Below are 23,273 nucleotides of genomic sequence, written 5' to 3'. Positions count from 1 at the left end.
TGTTTGTGTAGTTATTTTCTTCCTGCTCTACCTTACGAGGTCTAACTTAGAGCCAAAAGCTGTGGCATTTTTTTATTGGAAGGAAGTATTCACACCCAAATAAGCATTTATTTTAATTGAGACAATGTGTGAAATTTGGATGAGTTTATATTTTGCACTGGATAAAATGATAATTCCTCTACTTATGCGTGCAATGCCATTGTAAATGTAATTACATTTCTTTCGTTTCACCATCTAAACTTGCTACCTTCAGCTGGTAACACTCTTGCCTCTGAGTCAGAAGTTTGTGGGTTCAAGCCCCACGTGGGGACTTGAAACTCACACATGATCTCTGCTGACATTCCCATGCATTGCTGGCGGCTTGCTACATTTTTGGAAGTGTCGTCCTTTGGCTGAGACGTTAAACCGAGGCCCCACCTGTCTGTCCAGATCAACGTTAAACATCTCAGGGAATTCTTCAAAATCAGAAGCGATTGTTTTTCCGGTTTCATGGTCAACAATTCCCGAAATAAAACATTCGGCATTCACTCTATGGTTGTTTGTGAGTCATCCCTGTGCCTAAATTGGCTGCAGCATTCACCCACAATGTACACAGTCACTCCATTTTGCAGTATGTCCTGTGAAGCACTTTGCGACACCCAGTTGATGTTATAAATGTAAGTATTATTATTCAAGGGTCATTTAAAGTTTTCTTTTACCAATTTTAACCATAAATATCCTTTGTTTTTTGTTCAATACAATGCAATAAAATGTACATTAACATAATGTCTTTCACATCAGGATGGGAGTGATAGGCTTACAGAGGCTAATGCGGGAACGGGCACGAGCTGCAGAGTTCTGGATAATCTGCAGCTTGTGAAGGGAATTGGAGGATAGCAGACAATTGCTGTACTGTTGCCTGGTGAAACCAATCGGTAAACAGTACATGTCTTAAAAAAAAATCTCTTGCTCTTTGGCTTTTCAAATTCTATGTCACTAACCCCTGGAATTCCCTCCCTCTACCCCTGCATCTTATATAAACTTGGAGAACTAGGTTTCTTCCAGAAGATGAGCTAACATTATGGTGCACACCAGTTCATGAGATGGTTTAGAGGTTGCTTACCTGGTCTCGATATTGTATTCGGCTGTGTTGGAAAGCAGACCTCAGAATACACCAAACCTCGACCTCCGGCACAACGTCTACATGGTCTAATCTAAAAGCACACACAAAAAAACTTTGACAGTCGGATGCAACAGTAAAAGTTGACATTTACTTGGCCTTGCTCCAGTTATTCAACTTGAGATCAATATGTTCATTCATTCTTCTTCCATTTCCCAAACCTTATGAGTAGAGTTCATTTTGCAGGCTGTTACGTGCTGACATAGTGAGATCACCACATGCTTTTATAGTCATCTGGCAGGTTTCAATGTGAATAGGGACCAAAATTTACCTCTCCTAAAGGGAAGCCAGGTCTTGTTTTGTGGATTTCTTAATCGGATTTCCTAATAAGGAATCATATTAGAATTCACATTGATCAATCCATTGGAAGGTTCACTACGGAAACAGATTGCATTAAAGGGGAGATCTTGAGGATTGGAATAGCATACTTCTGGTTACCTGGTGCCCCATTTGATTTACTCTGTTCCTGATTATGGAATTCTGTTAACAAATACTGCAAATTAGAACAATACGTATCCCCAAAGGATCAAGTCTTTTTATGTACAATAATCCTTGCCTTTGGTAAAGTGCCATATTACGTTGTTGAGACGTCTCAAAGTCCTTCATAGAATATAGTATAAAGTGAATTGAGTGTATATTTTGTGGGCGAAGCACGGCAGCCAAAGGTGGAACACTTCCTCAGTCCCTCAATCTTGCCTCCGTATAACTTCCTTGTCCAGCCAGACTATCCTGCTGGTAGGGTTGTCATGCATTAAATGACGAATCCTCTGCTGGCTGACTCGAGTATCAGTTACCAACCTTACAACAAAGAATTTACATGGCTCCAACCTCTCTTTGCCAGGCACATTGTCTGTAGTTCAGTGGTTAGAGCACTCGCCTTACAAGCGAGAGACCTGGATTTGATTCCCGGCAGGGCGAAAAGTTGGGCAAGTTTCCTTCATCCACACGCCTCTGATTACCTAGCAGTAGGGATTAAGGGATATGGGGATAAGGTGGAGTTAGAATAGATCAGCCATGATCTTATTGAATGGCGAGGCAGGCTCAAAGGGCCGACTCCTGCTCCTAATTCTTATGTTCTAATGTTCTTTTGTTCAGTAAGTAGGAACCCGGTTGCTAATGGATAGGTCGATCGCTTTTCCGGGGGTAATAATTCCTTCAAAAACTAATAATAATAATGTGGTCGCTCAATCCACGACAATTTGTGGGACACTGCTGTGAGCACTTGTCTGTCGCATTTTGCCCACAAAATATACAGTCAATTCACTTTACAGTATATTCTGTGAAGCGTTTTGAGAAGTCTCGAAGATGTGATGAGGCGCTATATCAAATGCAAGGATTATTATTATTAGGAAGCTAGCTTGACTCCTGAGAAACCTCATGAGCTACTTCCCACGCACAGAAAGTCACATATTGGCCATTAGACAACTAACAAGTGGAGGTTTGAGCGCTCATTTAACAGATGGCAGGCACTGGAAACTGGTCCTAAGCAGAATGGTCACCAACACAACACATAACTGTATTGTTACCATTTGCCCAACAACAACAACAACTTGGACTTATATAGTGCCCTCCATGCAGGGTAGTATTTTATAGCACTTAACAGTGCTCACTGAATGTTTTGTATCAATTGGAACCCATGGAGATGTGGGTACGGAGTATGCCGGCGGCAGAGTTCTGAATGAGCTGGATGTTTGGAATAGTAGAGATGGGGAGACCAGCGAGGAGTGCGTTTGAGTAATCAAGGCGGGAGGTGACAAACGCATGCACGAGGATTTCGGCTGCATTTGGGGTAAAGTACAGTCGGAGGCGGGCAATGTAGCGGAGGTGGAAGAAGGCAGATCTGGTCATGGACCGGATGTGGGGTAGGATGGACAACTGGGGGTTGAACTGAATGCCTAGATTGCGCACTGGTTTGGTGAGTCTGAGAGAGAGCCCATCGAGGTTGAGGAGTTTCGATCCGCAGGAGTGAAGACGTTGACGGGAGCCAAGGTGTATGGTTTCCATCTTGTCCATATTCAGGTGCAGGAAGTTTACACTCATCCAGGCCCTGATGTCTGCCAGTCAAGCTGATAAAACATTGGCGGACCTGGAGTTGGTCCTGGAGGAGGTAAAGTAGATTTGTGCGTCATCCACCCATACACACGTTGTAATGCATCAAAAGTGATTCTACCCATTGGAGATGTATAGCTTCAGTAAGACTTGTCTAACATTTTGCATAGAAACCATGACAGATATGGCACCTCTAATATAATCTCTCAATAAATCAAATAGAGTATGTTATTCCCTTACAGCAAGCTTTATTTTTTGGTAGCTGCTGAAAGGGGCATTAAGATGGGTCAGTGAACCTTTAGTGAGGGTCTTTCTGTGTGTGACTTCTGTCAATAGAAAAGATTAATGACACAAAACAATGGTTTGTTTTGTAGACAGACTCCCAAATAGTGCCTGGTGGGCTTCACAATGACAAGTTGTTCAGCCAGAGGCTAATTTCAAGCTTGTTTTGCGAAAATACATCATATGATTGCCGATGTCATGTTGGGCAGCGTGCTGTGTCAATGTGCTTTCTATTTCGGTACTGACACATCGCACGTTGCTGTTCGCTTGAAGCCTGCACTGTTCAAAGGTTGACTTGAGAATGACACTTTAACAAATTATTCTGACGCATGCACATTTCCATTACCATCCATGCACTGAGTGGTGAAGATTGGTGAAATACAGGAGAGAAAAACACTATTGTATTGTTCCAAACCATGACTTGGTAACGTAAGAAGATCTCCCAGTGCCTGAGGGTAAAATAAACTTCCTTAGGATTTCATAGCAGTGGAACTTGGAACAGTCTTGGAATCACATAGTGATTTTTTTTAGATAGAATAGAAAATGTGAGAAGATTTATGTGAAAGAAATGTAGAGGTGGAGGATCTGGGTTAAGAATCAGAAAAGAAGTTGCACCAACTACCTTTGGCTGCTTCCCAAACCCCTCTGCACCAAACTCTATTGTCACTGAAGTTACTTAGGAATTTAAGGGTTATGAATTGTCCACAGTGGCTATTGATGTGGATCAAGATGCTGCTTCAGTTTTTGGAGACAAAGAGTAGGCGAGTGTTCCAGATAGTTTCCAATGCTAGCGTTTTTAACAACTTCTATAAATGTCATATAGATGATACTGAGATGAGCTGTGATGCTGATTACAGAATTAGACAAAGCATTTTCCCCACAGAGTGAAGCTTGTGCCATCCCATCATGAGTAGAGGAATCCCAATGATTATACTCCTAATATGATGGCGCCGTGTAACGTATTGGTCAGAGCATTCACCTCACAAGCGAGAAGATCTGGGGTCGATTACCGTCCACAAAATATACAGACAATTGACTTTACAGTACATTCTGTAAAGTGCTTTGAGATGTCTCAATGACGTGATAAGGCGCTATATCAAATGCAAGGATTTTTATTATTAATAATAATAATTAATAATAGCTCCTTGAAAGAGTTATCCAATTAGTACTACTCCCCCGCTCTTTCCCCATTAGCCTTGCAACCTTTTCCTTTTCAAGCATCTATCCAATTCCCTTTTGAAAACCACTATCGAATCTGCTTCCGTCCCCTACCCTTTCAGGCAGTGCATTCCAGATCATAACAACTCGTTGGGTTAAAACATTCTCCTCACTTCCCCTCTGGTTCTTTTGCCATATTGGAACTTTACTGTGAGGTAGATTGAGTCGAAGCTGTCTCGCAGATCAGTGTGTCATAGTTTGTGCATCTCAAATTCCCTTTTGAAGAATACTGTTAAAAAATACCATGGGTTCAACCCAACTTTACCAACAGGATAATAATAATAATAATCCTTGCATTTGATATAGCACTTTTCACGTCGGGAGGACGTCCCAAAGCGCTTCACAGAACAAAAGTGAATTGACTGTATATTTGTGGGCGAACGCGGCAGCCGATTGCGCACAGCAATGTCCCACAAACAGTCGTAGATTGAAAATGACCAATTTATTATTGGTTTTGGTTTTGGAGGGATTATTATTAGGCTCTGTGTGGGGTAAGGAAACTTGCCCAAGGTTTCGCCCTCTGCCTGGAATTGAACTCAGGCCTCTCGCTTGCAAAGCGAGTGCTCTAACCACTGAGCTACAGGACTCCACAAGGATTGCCTGAACTGACACAGCAAATTCCTGTACCAATCCTAAAAACTCAAGTGTGGTCAATTTTGCTCCATTTTGTAACGATTAAGCTGTTTATACCTTGATTCGTGCTCTCGACACATTTTAGTAAGGAAATTGTTGCCAATGCAATTCTATCAGCATAACAGCATTTTAAAAAAATCAAACGTATCAATCAAAATTTATAATCAAATTTGGATAGAAAACTCCAATCTTAGCCTTGTCACAATGTTACCAATATAGACAAAACAAACATTACTCTCAGGGTTTCACTAAGGTTACATCAAATTGATAGACAGCTTGCGGGTATTAATTTACATCCCAGGGCACTTTTTTTCCTGGTGTCGAGGTACCTCTTCCATTGCTGCTTTTCATACAAGTGCTACTGCATCCTCACAGACACCACCTTTACAGTGCGCTCGGAGCTCCCTTTGGCTGCACTACGGTTATCACGTGCCAACCCGCAATGAAAACTTAATGAGTTGCCAACAATGATGTGCAGCTATAATATAATAATAATCCTCGCGTTTGATGTGGCGCCTTATCACGTCTTCGAGACGTCTCAAAGCGCTTCACAGAATATACTGTAAAGTGAATTGACCGTATATTTTGTGGTCGAAACGCAGCAGCCAATTGCGCACAGCAGCGTCCCACAAACAGTCGTGGATTGAAGAGACCAATTTTTTTTTAAGGGATTATTACCCCCGGAAAAGCAATCGGCCAATCGACTAACAACCAGGTTCCCATTTACTGCTAACGAAATAGAAGTGGTCGGAGTAGGGAAACTGCTGGGAATCAAATTCAGGTTTCTCGTTTGCGAGGCGAGTGCTCTAATCCCTGAGCTACAGGACTTCAATGAAAACTTTCTGAGGTGACAACAACAACCTGCAGCTATATAGTGTCTTTTCACTCAGGATAGCTAGTATCTTGGGATGTGGTACAGTGGTGAGGTTGATTGATTGCCAGCGAAAAGGCAAACGTGAGGTGTCTGCAGCTGAACACTGTCGGCTGCTACAGGCACTTCAGTAAATTCATCAGCTGAGCATTCAGTGTTAGTGCTTGATAGTGTGCATCTTTGCAATAGCGGTGCAGTGTTACTGCACATTCTGTAGTTGCACAAAACCTTTGGTATTGTTGTAGTGGCAGTGAGAGTGGCAATAACTTGGCATGTGTATAGCACCCTTCGCGTCCGGTAGCATAGCTGAGCACTTAACAGGGGTGGAGTTTGATGCTGAGCTGAGGGAATCTGTTCTGCTATCTCTTGCCCTTTCTATTGTCACTCCCTCCTGACTTTCCCTTCCATCTCCGGCTTCACCTATCCTTTCCCCCACACTTTAGACCCGGTCACCCCCTCTTCTCCCACCTCTATCAGTCCTGTAGCTCAGTGGTTAGAGCACTCGCTTTGCAAGTGAGAGACCTGAGTTCAATTCCAGGCAGAGGGCGAAACCTTGGGCAAGTTTCCTTACTCCACACAGAGCCTAATAATAATCCCTCCAAAACCAAAAACAATAATAAATTGGTCATTTTCAATCTACGACTGTTTGTGGGACATTGCTGTGCGCAATTGGCTGCCGCGTTTGCCCACAAATATACAGTCAATTCACTTTACAGTGGGCTCTGTGAAGCGCTTTGGGACGTCCTCCCGATGTGAAAAGCGCTATATCAAATGCAAGGATTATTATTATTATTATTATTTCCCAAATGAAGTCTATCACCTGATTCCTTGAGCCCATCCCTAACCCTCTACATACCTCCAGCTCCACTTCCTTGCCACCTACTATCCAACATTGTGAACCTCTCTCTCTGTCGACTGGCACTGTTCCCAGCCCCCTTAAAAACAGCCGGCTTCACTCCCATCCTCAGAAAACCCTCCCTTGGCTCATCTCTTTTGTCAAACTACCGAGCCATCTCCAACCTTCCTTTTCTTTCCAAGATCATGGAACAAGTCGTCGCTTCCCAGCTTTGCACTTTCCTCTCCCGCCATATCCTGTTTGAACCTCTTCAATGTGGTTTCTGCCATATCCGTTGTACAGAAACAGGCAAAGTTACATATGACATTCTGTCTATTTGTGACCAGAGTTCTCTCTCTGCCTCCTCATCTTTCTTGATCTTTCCGCTGTTTCTCACATGGTTGAACACTCTGTTCTTATCCACTGTCCCACCTGTCAACTCCACTTTCATGGCTCTGTCCTTGCCTTGTTCCATTCTTACTTTTCCAATCGTCTCCACTTTGTTTCCACCAGTGGCTTCTCCTCTAGTCCTTGCACCATCACGTGTGATGTTCCCCAGGGCTCTGTCCTTGGTCCTCTCCTTAATATTTACATGCTCCCATTCTTGGATATCATCTGCAGGCATGGGGTTAACTTCCATATTCATTACGTCCAGGCTTGACTATGCTAACTCCCTGCTCATCGGATTTCCCAACTCTTCCCTCCAGAAGTTGCAGAACCTTGCAGTTTGTGTCCTCTCTCCCTCCAAGCTCCATGACCCTATTACTCCCATCTTCGCCTGGTTCCACTGGCTCCCCATCCCCCAGAGGATAGAGTTCAAAAACCTTTGTCCTCGCCTTCAAAGCCCTCCATGGGCTTGCTCCTTTCTACCTCTGTGACCTGCTAACTCCATATATAGCTGTCCACTCCCTCTGCTCAACGGGCTCCAGCCTGCTCCTTGTCCCCTGTCCGCCCTACCCCACCATTGGCAGTCGAGATTTTAGCCTCATTGCCCTCACTTTTCGGAACTCCATCCCACAGTCCCTTTACCTCACTTCATCCCTTGCCTCCTTCAAGGCCCATCTAAGACTCTCCTCTTCGACCTCACCTTCGGTCACCCTCCTACCCCTACCCTCTCTGCCCTCCACCCCTCCTGATCCCAACCTTCTGTTCGGGTCCAAATCCCTGACTGTCCAGGGCCTTGGGACGTCCGTCCTCTGACATGAAAGATGCTATACAAATGTAATTTGTTGTTTTATTGCTAATGTTTTAAATGTGTCGATAGGACACCTTACTATTTATTTTTGTTTATTTTCGTAATTACTCTTTGCCATCTTCCAAAGGAATATGTACAACCTCCAACTATGAGGCACTTCCTCGAGTCCAGGTGGGCTCTCAGATCATGTCTTGGGGCTTGAACCTACAACCTTCTGGCCCAGACCTGAAAGCTACCAACTGAGCCAAACAGACTCTCTTAAATCCAAACCTTTTGAACTCCATTCAGATGGTACAATACTCTGGCAGTTGCTGAGTTATGTCCCTCCTGTATAATCTCTAACTCGGTGCGTTTGCTTCACCAGTTGAATCTCTCTTCCTCCAAATAAACAGCTCAGAATTATACATCCCTTAATAACCCTTAGGATGTGCTCCTTACCTAGAAAGAGCCTCTTAATACTGATGTAAGCAGCATGTCTCCTTTGAATGGAAAATGAATGATTCAAGAATGAAGCTTTCCAATCTCTATGTGGAAAGTTTATGGTTGTGGAGATGTAAATCCATGATAAAAAAAACGATCAGCTTTGCTGACCCCACAAGTATCTGTGCTGGATTTTGAGAGGCTGTAAAAATAATTGATCAAAGGGTATCATAGGTGTAAATTAGAGTAAAAAAATATGTTCTCATCCGTCTGTCGGTGACAGGATCCAGGCAACTATCAGCCTTGGTGGCCACTTGAGATTTGAAGAGCAGACTTGTTTTGACATTAGGATCTGTTAAAATCTTTTTTTAAAAAAACGGGCCAGTTCTCGGTTTCTCAACCCCACGGCAGTAACACAGATAACATTGTATTCTGTTCAACTCTAAGGGTCTCACAGGCTAATTACATTTTAGTTTGCCCTAAAGGAGAGCTCAGATTGCTTGACAAGTACACTACCTTGTTAAAACTCAGCTGACTTTCATAGCTTCTGTCAGGCATGATTAACTACACACAGCTTCTACTATGAAATAAGGATAATTTGCAAGCAATAAGAGACTAAATATAATAATAATAATCCTTGCATTTGATACAGTACCTTATTATGTCGTTAAGGTGTCTCAAAGCGCTTCACAGAATATAATGCAATATGGATTTTGTGGGTGAAATGCGGCAGCCAATTGTGCACAGCAGTGTCTCACAACAAGTCGTGGATTGAATGACCACATTTTTTTTTGCTGGGAGTTTTACCCCCAGAAAGCGATCTGCCAATCGACAAGCAACTGAGTTCCTACTTATGCTTAGTAAACAGAGGCGTGTGGAGTAAGGAAACTGTCCAATGTTTCATCCGCTCAGGAATCAAACCTGAGTCCTCTCGATATCCATTACGCTACGGTACTCCAAGCCTTTAAAAATATTGAATCATATCCCAAATCAACTGGAAGTAGTGAATTTAAAGATGTATCCAAATTAAAATAACTTTTGCCTAATGACTCAGATAAAGTGAAATGAAAAACGTGATGGAATTAGATGTATATATACATTTTCACTTCTCTTCAAGGGAACACCTCATAAAAATGTTAATAATCCTCACATTTAATACATTGTTGAGACATCTGTAGCTCAGTGGTTAGAGCACTCGCTTTGTAAGCGAGAGACCTGAGTTCAATTCCAGGCAGGTCAGGGCGAAACCTTGGGCATGTTTCCTTACTCCACACAGAGCCTAATAATAATCCCTCCAAGACAAAACAATAATAAATTGGTCATTTTCAATCTACGACTGTTTGTGGGACATTGCTGTGCGCAATTGGCTGCCGCGTTTGCCCACAAATATACAGTCAATTCACTTTACAGTGTGTTCTGTGAAGGGCTTTGGGACATCCTCCTGAAGTGAAAAGCGCTATATCAAATGCAAGGATTATTATTATTTATCTCAAAGCGCTTCACAGAATATATTGTAAAGTGGATTGACCGTGTACTTTGTGGGTGAGACATTGTTTAATTTAGGATGACCGATTTTCCCCTCTCTTCTCCTGAAGTCAATGGCTTCACTAAGCTATAGCTCCATGGAGACTAGCCACTCTCCTGTACCTCATCCGGACATTCTTTACACAGTTGGTCCCGCTTATAAAGTGTTGGTCCATAAATCCAGTTCTGTGCTATATTGGGTCACGCTATAAAATTGGCTGCTCTTCAGCCCTTCCGAGTCACAGGTCATCACTGACAGCACTAAACCAAGCCGCACATAGGTGGCCAGCAACAGCTCTTGTGGAAGGTTCCCAGAGGTTGTTGGGACACCATTAAACGTTCAGGGATCTTTTGCACCTGCATGAAATGTGCAGGAAGGAAGCCAGACAATCAATCTAGTCCAGTTAATCAGTCATCGGCTGGAAGCTGGACATGGACTACACTTCCAGTGTTCTACTGGATCCACAGCAACACCCAGATTATAAACAGAATCACAGTAGATTTGTATAAAAGTCCAATTATATGTGACTCTAGTCAGTAGTCTAATTCAACAACGGGGGGAGGTGGAGGTTGGGGTAGGAGAGGGAAGTTGCAGTCAATCAATTGTATTTGTAGAAAACTGAGAGAGAAAAAAACTTCTCTAAAATAGCTTCTTTGTTGTACAAAGGCTCATTCAAGAAACAACTTGGTGCAGTAGGGAAGTCGGTAGGATTGGCAGTGTGGAAAGATGAGATGAAATAGGGCCAAGGGTCTTCTTCATTCCAAATCTCTTGTAATCTCTTATGATTATTTTGAACTCGAGTTAATCCATACCACCCGCACAGTCCAACAATTCAATTGACAAATGCACTGCTTTCATTCAAATAAGTGTCCCTTTTCAACTACAACACGAAGAGAACTGGGAGATGCAGCACTATTATAGTAAAATAAATAAGCCTTGCATTTAATATAGTGCTTTTCATATCTTCTAGAGGTCTCAAAGCGCTTCATAAAATATACTGTAAAGTGAATTGACTGCATGTTTGTGGGTGAAACACAGCAGCCAATTGAGCACAGCAGTGTGTCACAAACAGTCGTGGATTGAGTGAGCAAATTATTTATATTTATTTTTTCTTGAGGGATTAGTATTAGGAGTGTGGAGGTAAGGAATCTTGTCCAAGGTTTAACCCTTGCGGGAATCGAACCCAGGTCTCCCGCTTGTGAGGTGATTGCTCTATACGCTGAGCTACAGGACTCATATCGACATATCTATTCAATAGATGTTCGACCCATTAATAATCTGTTGAACAACAACAACAACAACAAGATTTCACTTATAGAGCGCCTTTCACGTCGGGAGGACGTCCCAAGGCACTGGACAGTTGGGTCAGGACCCGAGCATTGGGGGGAAATGGTCAGGGTGAGGGGAGGGAAGGGAGGGAGCGAGGAGGGGGTAGAGAGTCGAGAGGGGAGCTGAAGGCTCGGTCAAAGAGAAAGGTCTTGAGACCGGCCTTGAAGGAGGAAAGGGAGGAGGCGGCAAAGGCACTGAGGGATGGAGTTCCAGAGCCTCGGGGCTGAGAGGCTGAAGGCCCGGCCACCGATGGTAGGGCGGTTGGGGCGGGGGATGTGGAGCAGACCGGAGCCAGAGGAACGGAGGGTACGGGCAGGTAGGTAGGGGGATAGTAGGTCAGAGAGGTAGGAGGGAGCGAGGCCGTGAATGGCCTTGTAGGTGAGGATGAGGATCTTGAATTCGATCCTCTGGGGGATGGGGAGCCAGTGGAGGCGAGCGAGGGTGGGAGTGATGTGGGCGCGGTGTCTGGTGCGGGACAGTACACGAGCTGCAGAGTTCTGAATGACCTGCAGTGTGGAGGGAGGTGCAGGGAAGGCCGGCGAGGAGAGAGTTTCCATAGTCCAGCCTTGAGATGATAAAGGCGTGGACCAGAGTTTCAGCAGCGTGAGGGGTGAGGTAGCGCCGTAGTCTGGCGATGTTCCGGAGGTGATGGAAGACGGTGCCAGTTGTGACGCGGATATGAGGAAGAAAGGACAGCTCAGGGTCGAACAGAACCCCAAGGTTCCTGACTGGCTTTGAGTGGTGGAGAGTGCAGCCTTGGATGCTGATGGTGTCGGCGCCTGAGGTGCGGAGGCGCTGACGTGAGCCAATCAGGAGGGCCTCAGTGTTGTGCACGTTGAGCTGAAGAAAGTTGTCTCTCGTCCAGGACTCGATGTCGGACAGACAGCTGTCAGGACATCGGTGGTCATGGAGTTGAGGGTAGAGGAGGAAAGGTAGAGTTGGGTGTCATCCGCATACATGTGGGAGTTAACCCCATGTCTGCGGATGATGTCACCACGGGGGGAGCATATAGAGGGTGAAGAGGAGGGGACCGAGGACAGAGCCCTGAGGGATACCGCACGAGACAGTGCGGGGGGTGGAGGAGAAGCTGTTTGTGGAAACAAAATGAAGACGGTGGGAAAGGTCCGACCTAAACCACTCAAGGACAGGGCCTTGATGGTTGAGGTGGGAGGACAAGCGGTGGAGGAGGATAGCGTGGTCGACCGTATCGAATGCTGCCGATAGGTCGAGGAGGACGAGGAGATGGGCCGGTAGCTTGATAGCTGCGACGCATCAAGGGAGAGTTTTTTCAAAGTGGGAGTGATGATGGTAGTTTTTAGGGGAATGGGAACAGAGCCAGAGGAGAGGGACAGGTTAATGATGTCTGTGATACGTGGGGCAAGGAGGTGGAGCTGAGAGATAAGGAGTGGAGTGGGAATGGGGTCAAGGGAGCAGGTGGTGGGTTTCAGGGACAGGATAAGTTTGGTGACAGAGAGTGGGGAAACGGGTTCGAAGGTGTGTAGGGGAGGATGGGTAGGAGTCAGAGTGTGGGAGGGAAGGGGTGGGTGGTGGGTGGAAGTTAGAGGGGCAGTGACCGCGGAGCGGATTCCCTTGATTTTGGATTCAAGGAAATCCAGCATCTCCTCCCAGTGAAGGTTGGAAGAGATGACCTGCTCGGGGTGGCGGTGGGGACGGAGGAGTCGGGTTGTGGTAGAAAACAGAAGCCTGGGGTTGTTCTTCGCCTCCAGGATTATCTTGGAGGAGAAGGACGACTTGGCCGAGGCTAGAGTGGAGCGGTAGATTTTGAGGAGGTCCAGCCAGATTTGTCGGTGAACAAATGCTAGGATAAAAGCAGCAACAACAGAAGAAGACAATTTTCCTTTAATTGCCTTTCCATACCTACCAGCAAAATAAACTCAACAAACTCTTACTGCTGCAATACTAAATTTAATCATGGTTCACTGAATCTGAAAGGTCAGTTGGCAGCATCAGAGATTTATGGATTAATACTTTTAAATTAATGTGTATGAATTCCCCAAAATGGAAATTTCTCTTTTTGTTTTCTTTTGATGCAATCTAATACATCTTAATTGTTATAGGACACGAGGATGCAGAACAAGAAGATATGCTAGCAGAAGTATTTGCAGCCACAAAATAAATTTACCTTTTAAAAACATTTTGAGTTCCCTTCGACTTCACTGTCAAGTGAGCTGTTTGGGCACTTGATATCTCTCGCCGAGGTAAATGTCAGTGCAAATTAACGTGATGCATTCTGGTGAGATTGTTTTGGCAGGGTCAGAACGTTAGGCGGTCAGGGCGACAGGGCAAAAGAATTGGCTTTCTTTGGAAAAACATTTTAAGCATATTAAGCGAAAGAATTGGCTTTTCTTGGAAAAGCATTTTATGCTGGCTGCTTTGCTTCAACTCATGGATCCTTTCATTTGATTTTAAATTCTAAATTGTAACTTTATTCAGCTTAAGTCACCCAGCATTTTCAACATTTGGAGTTTTTTCTTTATCTAAAAGGAATTATCGTATTGGGTATTAATCGCCCAATGAATTACCTTCTTAATTTAACTCTTGCATTTGATATAACGCCTTGTCACATTGCTAAGTTGTCTCAAAGCACTTCACAGAATATATTGTAAAGTGGATTGATTGAGTATTTTGTGGGAGAAACACGGCAGCCAAATTGTGCACAGCAGCGTCCCACAAGCAGTCGTGGATTGAGTGACAACATTTGTTGGGGGGAATTTGGGGATTTTTCGGATTATTAACCCAGGAAAGCGATCCACCAATTGCCTAAAAACTGGGTTCCAACTTGCTGCCAGGTAAACAGAGGTGTGGAGTAAGGAAAGCCTAAAGTTTTGCCTCGTCTGGGAATCGAACCCGGTCCACTCCCTTGCGACACGATCCTGTGTAAAATCTCCAGCCCCAGCACTGAAGTAAGAGAAAAGTTACAGCAGACACATGGTCTGGTTGAATGCTTTGCTGCTGTCACGTTATAAAACATTTCCAACAGATTGAGCTAATGAAGGATTCAGTGTGATATTGGAGGTGTACGTACAAGAACAAGCCACAAGCAACCCATGATTTAAATCTATTTTATTTGAAAACAAACCCCAGACCTTTGAAGTCTTTCACTGTGTCGGTGGTTTGGTGGTGAATGGCCAGTGGGTTTTAATCTTTGAAATCTCTTGGCTGAGACTTTAAACTGAGGTCTTAGTTGCCTATTTATGTTGATGTTAAAGATCCCAAAGCGTCATTCGAACAGAGAAGGGAGTTTCTCCCAGTGTCCTGGCCAACATTCCTCCCAGATAAAATTGGTCATTCTCTTCATGGCTGTTTGTGGTACATTTCTGTGCACAAATTGCCTATCATGTTTGTCTGCAAAACACACAGTTACTCCATTTTACAGCACAAGACTGAGGTGGATAGATTTTTATTAGGTAAGGGTATCAAGGGATATGGTGCAAAGGTGGCAATGTGCGGAAAGCAAGTTTTTTTTTAAGAAGGGATTTCAAAACGGGGATAGATGTAAGGCGAAACTATTTAGTGAGGGAATTCCAGAGAGCAGGAGCATGGTGGGTGAAGGCTCCACGACCAATGTAGGAACTGAGAAAGTGGGGAAACCATACAATGGCAATCCACCCTCTGCATTGTTGGAGATGTCGTCCTTTAGATGCAATGTTAAACCAAGGTCCTGTCTGCCTATCCAGGTGGACACTGAAGATCCTGTTGCAATATTCGAAAAGAGAAGGGATTATTTTTTGTAGCCCAGGCCAACAATCCCCCAAATAAAATTGGTCACTCACTTGATGGCTGTTTGTAGGACATTGCTGTGCACAAATTGGCTGCCAAGTTCACCTACTAGACAACATTCACTGTTACATAATAAAATCCTGTGAAGGATTATATCAAATGCAATTTTTTTTTAACCATGCTGCTTGTTATGCAATTTCCCATATTGTATGTAACATGCTTCTCTATGTGTACTCTTTTACGTAGCACATTGTTAGTCATTGGTTCTATATTTCATGAATATGTGATCCTATGTTTAACATACTCGTAACCATCTGTTATTCAACAAATACCAGAAACAAGCAAAAAGCTGCAAGAGGTTCTCAGCCTTCAAACCAATGATCTGTGACTTGAACGTTTAAATAACGTTAGCCTCTGGGGTAGCCTCACGTGGATCAGCATTACTTGTGTTCTAGCAGTTTCCACTCCACAGAGATATGAAGCCCTGCTGACAAGTTAAATATCCTCCCGAAGTAATGCAACATCATGCACTGGTTTATCTCCACTTACTTAATGACACAGCTTGAGTCAAGCTGCATCTTATTGCTCTCTAAACATGACATGTTTAAAATAGCAATGCTGATGTCAACAGCTTCGCTCATTAACAATCAAAATGTAGTTATTTTAAAAAAAAGATTTGGAAGACAAATTTTGTTCTGCGCTGTGAAAGAGGTAAAATCTACTATTTTTAGAAAATGGAGGCAAGAGTTTAGGCTAACTTCCAGGTCATCAGGTCACCGCCAGCATCACTTCTTGTGCACTGCATTGTCAGTGCCAACCCGATGACCTGTAAGTTGGTTATTTTGGCTTTTCCTGCACGAATAATAATAATAATCCTTGCAATATTATATAGCGGCTTTCCAATCAGGAGGACATCTCAAAGCGCTTCGCAGGATTTATCATGAAGTGCAGTAACTGTGTATTTTGTAGGGAATGTGGGAGTTATTTTGCACATAGCAAAGTCCCATAAACAGCCATGAAGTGAGTGATCTTATTTGGGGGATTGTTGACCAGAACACGCAGTGAATGCAGAAAAAACGACTGGCGATCGTGCCAACGTTATAGCATGGTTAGGATTCTCATACAATCCACTACCACTTTCTAATGGGGGTTTCACTATATATATATAATCTTTCTATTTTCACAAATACACAAAGCATATACATAGAGAAACAGTTTAAGTCAGGAGTGTGAACCACCACATCTCTTCTAAGAAACCCAAACCTCTAATAATATGCAATACTTCAAGATATAACGGTGTAAAACGTGATGTGCCATGTGATAACAATCAACAACAACAGCAACAACACATTGCAGTCCAAACCAATCGATAATTACTAGCTGGTTTCAGGTGCAAACACTCTCTTTCCACCTCTCCTACCCAAGGTTGGGCCAAAGCTTTCATCAACTACCATTGTTTTGGTGCCTGAAGAATTTCAAGTGAAGAAGAATGTCACTCTATAAGATACTGGCCCAACGCTGATAATTATCGACTCGCTTGGAATGTAATTGTCAGCAATAATTTTCACCACTGACACTGATCATTGTCAAAATACATTGAGAAATTCCACCCAAGTTTGATTAAGATAGAGTTAATCTTGAACCAGAATTTCTTCCCTGGACTTGATTTGATTCAGGCAACGCAGCAATGCATATTTTGACTAAAGAGCCAAATGAGCAAATTGGAAAAAGGTGAGTCTACTTGAATTTAGTAAATATTCTGATTCACGCCCAAAATGTTAACTTGTCTTTCGCTTATTATCGCTGAGTATCTTGCTGGCATACATATTTCTGTTTTATCGCATAGGTGATATAAATTGCCATTGAACACTGGATATTCATCTAATAGAAGGTGTTGAAATGATATCCTTTCTCTCTGATTATCTATTGATCGCATTTGCTGATTTATGAGGCAATGCACTTTTTCACTTTGTTCAAGAATGCTGAGTAAAAAGTTACAATAAAACCTTCATTAAAAACATATGTTGTTTTACTTCCTGGATTAAAAATCTTGGCAATGTCATTATATCATAAATTTGAACTTTCAGCAAGTGAAAGATTGTTATCCTGCACCAATAAAAGAACAATCTTTTATATAATAAATAAAAACCTTGCATTTGATATAGCATCTTATCACATCTTTGAGATGTCTCAAAGCGCTTCACAGAGTATATTTTGTGGACACAATTGGATGCGTTAGTTTTTAAAAAATGTATTCCTGTCTTTCATTCTAGGCCCGTCCGTTCCATTAGACCTAGTATATTCCATGCGAAGTTTTGTGTCGGAAACAGTAGACTGCAGATTCAGACCAAAGAGAATGGGCAAATCAAACAATGTGCCAGAGTATATAATGATAGAGTATTGGTGGGGAGTTGGGGCAAGAAGTATTGGTACTTGCATCCAAAGTGAACAAGTTTACAGAGTAAGGAGGATCTATCATGACATGACATCAAAGCAATATATCAAGGGACTGTGCTTGTCACATGAGGCTTTGAAGCCACCTCATCCTGGGCAAGGAATCAACTGTGAGCTCAGCACTACTGGTGACTTTGTGAATGACATCTGCCCTGATCCTTTATGCAACAGGTACTTTACAGCCACTTTGAGAGAACACAACAGGAATAAGGCAACTCAGGGTGGGTCTAACCAAGGTTGGATGTGCTGAAAAATAACAGCATCAAATGGAGAAAATGTGGCATAAAAAAAAATTCATTGTCGGATAGACACAAAGCTTCTAAAAAATTCTACCTTGCTATTTCTGATGTAAAATTGGAGGTGTTCTTTTTCTAATCCCAGTGTAAACTATTGGATGCCAGTCCAGTTAAGTCCTTTCTTCCTTTCCGAGCCACAGGACCTGCTGTTTTTTTAAATTTAAGATGATTTTTATTGTGTAAATTTTAGGACCCACTTCGAGCTCTTGCTAGATATTTCATTGCCAGCACTGATCTGCCAAGGAAGGTTGTAATCTATTCCCTCCTGAGCCAAAAAAAAACCTTAGCAACCAGCCCGAGGCCTGAGGCATAGTCTGCAAATTTGTGTCGTGGCGCTTTTTTAGTCAAAGTCTGCAATTATTTTATTTTGTTGTGTTGTTCTACTAACATGTGTCTTTATTGCAGGTAGTGGAGGCAGGGGGGATAGATTTTGGTGTTGATAGACTAAGTCAAAAAATACATTTTTTAAAAAATTCCTGAGTGTTTTGTAAGGTTAAGGCAACAAAACATTAGTGGACCTGGGAGAAAGGGCTGCATGCAGCATTCATTGCGTGTGGAAGCAATCTGAGGTAAAAGAAAATGGTTCAGACGTACAGCGCTACATTTTGCACCACTACTCCACAGCCCGAGGAATTTATATATTTTTCCTGTGATAATAAGATTGGCAAGATAATGCTTTCAGCGAGCCAAATCCATGCTCCCTTTTCTTAATACTGGAAAAAATATTATTGGAAATGGATAATGTGCTGTGTTAAATGGTTTGCTGGTCCCTAGCTCTCCCACCGTGACATAATGAAAAATTGCTGTATTGCCACTAATGGTGGCAATTTAGTCCTATGCTATGAGTGCACAGCACTAGTGATGCTTATCTTTATCTTTTTACTTTCCTGTCACAGTCTAAATATGCAAAAACCTCACTGAAGAGCCCTGTTGCAAATTAGCCTTTGGCAAAGTTTTGCTTTTCCCCTTAGAGGCCCTGCCGTACTTGTAGCTGTGTGTCTCGAGCGTACATGTAGCCAGTAAGAACAAGAAATAAATACATGTGGGATCACATCCTGTACAGGGCAATTTCAGCCCAACCAGATTGTCACAAACTGGTCACTTTACATTTACGTAAAGCAAAAAAAAGCACATGGAGCCAAGATATTTTCAGTTAGACTAAACTCAAATGATGCATAAAACAATCAGAAACACCAGAAGTGGTGAAGAACAAATGCCCTACTTAACTTTCGCTCTCTTATTTCGCACTGTTGCTCTTAATTGTTTCTTTCCACGTGTGACTTTTATCGTTCATACCACCGGAGTATCAAAATGATATAAGTCACCTCAAACTTTTTTTGACTTTGAAACTTTACTTTTCATGTTTATTAACCTCTGGAGTGCAGGCAACGATGTGAAAGTTAGTTTTGGCAGGGCTCGGTAAATTACCTTGTCAGGAGTGCTGGACTGCTAATATTGTCACAAATTTATAGAATCGTACAATGTTTACAGCACAGAGGAGGCCATCCTAACAGTAGTATGTGGTGCAGAAGGATCAATTTATATTTCCTGTTAATCATTGCATTGGCTGGATTTCATAGTTCTGTATCACAGTCCAGGCTGCACATGAAGTCTGAAATTCGGCACCGGATTATTATTGTTGTTGAGCTATACCTGTATCATGATTTTTTTTAGAAAACCAACTTTTTTTAAAGTAAACAAATACTTGGATATGCTACGGTTCTTCAGAATGGCATCAGACGCAATTAAGTTCTTAAACATGATTTGCGTAAATGTATTCTAATTGGAAAAAGAAGCAATCTTTTAATTATCTCTTGATAAGATGAACTGACATTATTGATCTATTAGAATCAATTCCCATTGATGTAATCTACATAGAATCTACTGCACAGAAACAGGCCATTCGGCCCAGCTGTACCTCAGTGGTTAGAGCACTCGCCTCGCAAGCGAAAGACCTGGGTTTGATTCCTGGGCAGGGCGAAATGTTGGGCAAGTTTTCTTAATCCACACGATTCTGTTTATCTACCAGTAAGTAGGAACTCGATGGTTAGTCAATTGGCGGATTGCTTTTCTGGGATAATAATCCCTTCAAAAAAATAATAATAATTTGGTCATTCAATCCAAGACTGTTTGTGGGACGCTGCTGTGCGCAATTGGCTGCCGCGTTTTGCCCACAAAATACACAGCAATTCACTCGACAGTATATTCTGCGAAGCGCTTTGAGACCTCTCAACGACATGATATGGCGCTATATCAAATGCAAGGATTATTATTATACATTATAACTCATCCGTGCCAGTGTTTGTTCACCACATGAGTTGACTTCTACCACTACGATGCCACTGTTTTTATTCTCCTGGATGGTGAAGGTCAAAAGGTGGATGGTTGGTGAATTGTTGAAGTGAGTTCTATAGTTAATACACACACACACTATCAGTGAGAGAGGAAGTGAACCTTGATTTGAGTGATTGGAATACTGATTATTAAGTGAACCGTTTTCTCCTGGTTGGTGCTGACTTATTTTAATTAAATTATCCAGTTGAGTAATGGCCAACAAGCCCCCAGATACAAATTTGTCACTCACTTCATGACTGTTAGCGGGATACTGCTGTACGTAAATCTGTTGCTTTCGCCTACAAATACAATCGCTGCGCTCCACAGTAAATCCTGTAAAGTGCTTTGAGCCGACGTGATGACATGATAAGGTGCAAGTATACATATTATTACGTTCCATCACACTCCTGACGTGAGTTTTGTAGATGGTAGAGAGGCTTTGAAGAGTTGGTTGGTGAGACACTCTTTACAAAGTACTTAGCCTCTAATCTGCTATTGTAGTCACAGTGTGGATGATATAATATCTAACAGGCAGATAAGTCAGGTATAAGCTTGATCCAGTGGCACTATTCAAAAAGAGAAGGGAGTTTCTTCCCGTGACCTCGCCAGCACTTCCCCACCCCCCAAAAAATTGGTCACTCACTTCATGGCTGATTGTGGGATATTGCTGTGTGCAAATTGTTTGCCACATTTACCTACAAATATACTCTTACATATCCTGGAAATGCTTTAAGAGGTTTTGTGATATGCTGCAATATCAAATGCAGTTATTTATTATTATCATTAATTATAATAATTAATATTATAAATTAAACTCCAGTAGGGAAGCAGTTAATAATACTAATGTGCAGGAATAATAATAGGAATAATAATAATAATCCTTGCATTTGATATGGCGCCTTATTACATCGTCGAGATGCCTCAAAGTGCTTCACAGGATAAACGGTAAAGTGGATTGACTGTATATTTTGTGGGTGAAACGCGGCAGTCACACAGTTGCGCACAGCAATTAAAGAATCAGAACGATGTAGATATGTAAAGAGTTTCCTGTTTGAGAGTTCTGCTTCCCAATAGACAACTCTTAAGAAAGTCTATTGCCTGAGCAAGATTCTGACAGATTCTCATCTTGAGCACGGAGAAAAGGGGAAAAGATAGAGTTGGCCAGTTTTATTCCACTTTGTTGTGAAAAAAATTGACAAATGGATATTGGTTACCGCAAGACTATTCAGCTATAAAGAAATAAATATTTGAATAACAAGGCCAAACATTATGAAGCAATTTAGAAATGGTCAGGATGATGAGCCTGGAACTGGACATTATCTGTTACCCTGCCTGTACTTTCCATATCATAGTTTTCTTATTAGTTTTTGAGATCATTGGCCAAACCTGCACAATTTGCGGAAAATTAGGTAAGGACCACAGTAAAGGACACAGAGAATTACATACACTCTACATTACAGGAACTGGTCATTTGGTCCATCTAGTCAGTCCATGGGGCTGTTTATACTCCACTGTTTAACGTCCACCCCCCTGAATCCTCTGCTCCCTCCCTCTCCCATACTTCTCTAATCCCTACCACTGCCAGGTTTGAGAAGAGTGGGAGAGAAAACAAGATAAGTCAACGAGTGTTTCATTTTTAAAACATTAAGCTTGTAGTAGATTCTAGGATAAAGACTGAAGGTAAGTAATTTTACTGTCTTGACATTCTAAGAAAGGAGGAATGGGGCAAAGAATTCAATTCACTTTACAGTATATTCTGTGAAGCGATTTGAGAGGTCTCAATGACGTGATCAGGTGGTATATAAAATGCAAGGATTATTATTATAAAGAAACAATGTGATGAGCCTTGATTTTAGTGTGTAAGGATTTAAGAATGAGGGAAATTAAATTGTTGCTTTTTTTTTGTTTGCTGCAGGAATATTTTACTTGTGCCAATAATGGAATAATTGGAAAAAAATTATATTGTCGAGAATTAAAGAAATAAGATCAAAAATCCATTTTGTACTACTGTCGGCTTTAAAAATCAAAATCTCCAGTCACAATGAGAGCATAATGGACTTACATCCTACAAACTTTGCCAAGAAATGTTCTCCTTGGATCAAATGATGGTTGAAACATGATTTATGTAGATTGCACACACAATTCCTTATTAGAAATGTGTATGCCTCCGGCCGTTCAATCACGTATTTTATAAGTTAAACTAAATTAAAGGCCACACGCAGTTTGTTTTTACTGAAATCAGAAAAAAGGATTGTCAATAATTTGTTAAATTCGCCTAACCATATTGGTTTAGCTTTAGCTGGCAATTATATTTGGAGAAGGGTAATTTCAGTCACACGATCAGAAGGGATTTTATCATAATCCCACATTTGTATGGTGTCCATAGAGGTCAAGGCATAGATGTCATGCGTGTTTTCCTTATTAATAATAATCCTTGCATTTAATAGAGTACCCCATCACTTTGTCGAGACATCTCAAAGCACTTCACAGGATATACTGTAAACTGAATTGACTGTATTTTGAGGGTGAAAAGCGGCAGATAGTTTGCGCACAGAAATATTCCACAAACAGCCATGGAGTAAGTGATCAATTTTATTTGGGAAATTTGTTGACCAGGACATCAGGAGAAACTCCCTCCGCTTTTCAAATAGTACCATGGTACCTTTAACAACCACCTGAACAGGCAGACCGGAGCTGGGTTAACATCTCTTCCTTCTGCTTCATGCAGGGTATTAGAAAGAAATCTTTTTTATACTTTATTCTCCACCCATTTCTTCTGAAAAAGCCAGTCTTTTTTTGTAATATTCAGTTTATTTAATAATATTTAATATTCAGTCCATTTAAAACAATTTAAAAAATGGCTGGCTCACCTAATGTAAGATTGAAATCCACAGCTCGTGCTGCCGAACACATGTAAATAAAGTCTGGCCAC

Source organism: Callorhinchus milii, unplaced genomic scaffold (assembly GCF_018977255.1).
Source record: "Callorhinchus milii isolate IMCB2004 unplaced genomic scaffold, IMCB_Cmil_1.0 Scaffold1, whole genome shotgun sequence".
In the NCBI taxonomy this organism is placed as follows: Eukaryota; Metazoa; Chordata; class Chondrichthyes; order Chimaeriformes; family Callorhinchidae; genus Callorhinchus; species Callorhinchus milii.
This window is presented reverse-complemented; position numbering follows the sequence as displayed.